We start from the raw sequence: 2,803 nt of genomic DNA on the forward strand, positions 1-2,803 counted from the left end.
GCTGTACTCGCCTTACGGCGAGGATAGCTGTGCTGCAAGCCCAGCTTCAGACGCAATCGTTAGGCAAGGGTAATTTCAGTGTAGGAAAGGATGAAATAGCGTCTGTGGCACCAGTAAGTACAGATAGTAGTGTAAATCCCCTGGCACAGTCCCCGCAGCCGGACAACTTTCTCACGGTTTCTGGAAGGAAATGCTGTAGGAACGCTCAACCGGTGTCGCTCATTCAGCCGACAGAAACTTTCAACCGGTTTTCCCCATTAAGCAGCGGGTCGGAGTCAGAGGCCGATTCTTCTCTGGTCTCTACTCTTCCCGTTACGGGGTCTGAGACGCCGAAGCTTCCCACCATTAGCTCTGACAAATTGAAAACTCTAGTCATTGGCGACTCCATTACCCGCAGTATTAGACTTAAAGCGAATCATCCAGCGATCATACACTGTTTACCCAGGGGCAGGGCTACCAACGTTAAGGCTAATCTGAAGATGGTGCTGGCTAAAGCTAAAACTGGCGAGTGTAGAGAGTATAGAGATATTGTTATCCACGTCGGCACCAACGATGTTAGGATGAAACAGTCAGAAATCACTAAGCGCAACATAGCTTCTGCGTGCATATCAGCTAGAAAGATGTGTCGGCATCGAGTAATTGTCTCTGGCCCCCTCCCAGTTAGGGGGAGTGATGAGCTCTACAGCAGAGTCTCACAACTCAATCGCTGGTTGAAAACTGTTTTCTGCCCCTCCCAAAAGTTAGAATTTGTAGATAATTGGCCCTCTTTCTGGGACTCACCCACAAACAGGACCAAGCCTGACCTGCTGAGGAGTGACGGACTCCATCCTAGCTGGAGGGGTGCTCTCATCTTATCTACCAACATAGACAGGGCTCTAACTCCTCTAGCTCCACAATGAAATAGGGTGCAGGCCAGGCAGCAGGCTGTTAGCCAGCCTGCCAGCATAGTGGAGTCTGCCATTAGCACAGTCAGTGTAGTCAGCTCAGCTATCACCATTGAGACCGTGTCTGTGCCTCGACCTAGGTTGGGCAAAACTAAACATGGCGGTGTTCGCCTTAGCAATCTCACTAGGATAAAGACCACCTCCATTCCTGTCATTACTGAAAGAGATCATGATACCTCACATCTCAAAATAGGCTACTTAATGTTAGATCCTTACTTCAAAGGCAATTATAGTCATGAACTAATCACTGATCATAATCTTGATGTGATTGGCCTGACTGAAACATGGCTTAAGCCTGATGAATTTACTGTTTTAAATGAGGCCTCACCTCCTGGCTACACTAGTGACGCATATCCCCGTGCATCCGCAAAGGCGGAGGTTGTTGGATAACATTTACGATAGCAAATTTCAATTTACACAAAAAAAAATGACATTTTCGTCTTTTGAGCTTCTAGTCATGAAATCTTATGCAGCCTACTCAATCACTTTTTATAGCTACTGTTTACAGGCCTCCTGGGCCATATACAGCGTTCTCACTGAGTTCCCTGAATTCCTATCGGACCTTGTAGTCATAGCAGATAATATTCTAATCTTTGGTGACTTTAATATTCACATGGAAAGTCCACAGACCCACTCCTTGCAGCCATCCACTTCCTATGTCTGAAACACATGCTTCTCTAGCGAGGGCAATTTGGGGCTTCACCATGTTTCATTGAAATTACAGCTGTGTGTCATCCGCATAGCAGTGAAAGTTTACATTATGTTTTCGAATAACATCCCCAAGAGGTAAAATATATAGTGAAAAACAATAGTGGTCCTAAACGGAACCTTGAGGAACACCGAAATTTACAGTTGATTTGTCAGAGGACAAACCATTCACAGAGACAAACTGATATCTTTCCGACAGATAAGATCTAAACCAGGCCAGAACATGTGATAAGTTCACCATTATAAAGTTGGATGGTTTTCAGAGATTGGTGGGAGGGGTTGAGGTAGCTGAAGGGTGGGACTAAATTAAAAAATAAAAATATGACTAATGTAAAATATACTGTGTCCCTAATATGTTATAGTATGTATAAGCTAGAAGTAGAAGTCTAAGTATTGATGTCCATTAATTTCTCCAATTAGGGGAGGGGTGTAGGGTTAAGGGAAAATAATATAATGGAATGTTTGTAAAAAAAAAATGTATGGGGATGGAAATGATGCAGACAGTTACATGGAACGACACTCATCTATCTGCAGCAGTATTAAAGCTGATCTACCCCTAAAATAACAAAATAGATGGTCATTAAGAGAGGAGACAATGAAAGGAGAGAGGAGACTATTAAAGGAGAATTCTGAAGAATGATGACCACTAGACCAGACCTGCCTCTGGGTCACATAGACCTGGGAGAGTTGTCATTAAAGTATAACAAAGGATGTCAAGGAATCTGCTTTTACTGTAGGAGCCAGACTGGGAAAGCTGCATGTTTGGTTACTTAGGTGTGTCTCTTTTTTAACTGTATGACGGGGTGTCTTTATAACGTTCAATTATTCATACATAGCTGTATGGCTCCATAGCTCAGTGGTTAGAGCCTGGTCTTGTAAACCAGGGTCGTGAGTTCAATTCTCACTGGGGCCTTGATTTTGACTCTACCCTCTGTGACATTCATCTGAAACTTTACACAGTGCTGCAAAGGGTGGGAGTAACCATTTGCCGATTCGTCCTGGGCTGCCCATCATGATTTTAAAAGTGCTGAAACTAGAGACAGGAGTAGCAGAGGTCATGTAATCCAGTGATGCATGTGAAGAATAACAACATTAACTTGAACTTTTCCTTATATTAACGTAAACTCAGTAAAAAAAAAAATTGTAGCGTG

The 2,803-nt window shown here is 43.5% G+C and overlaps 1 non-coding gene across 1 annotated transcript; it reads left to right on the forward strand.

The window, feature by feature from the left end:
• The first annotated feature begins 2,494 nt into the window (after positions 1–2,494).
• Positions 2,495–2,565, forward strand: trnat-ugu (transfer RNA threonine (anticodon UGU)). Its single transcript has one exon. It is a non-coding gene; the product is annotated as a tRNA-Thr (tRNA).
• Positions 2,566–2,803: the final 238 nt, after the last annotated feature.

This window comes from Oncorhynchus kisutch, linkage group LG30 (assembly GCF_002021735.2).
Source record: "Oncorhynchus kisutch isolate 150728-3 linkage group LG30, Okis_V2, whole genome shotgun sequence".
NCBI lineage: Eukaryota > Metazoa > Chordata > Actinopteri > Salmoniformes > Salmonidae > Oncorhynchus > Oncorhynchus kisutch.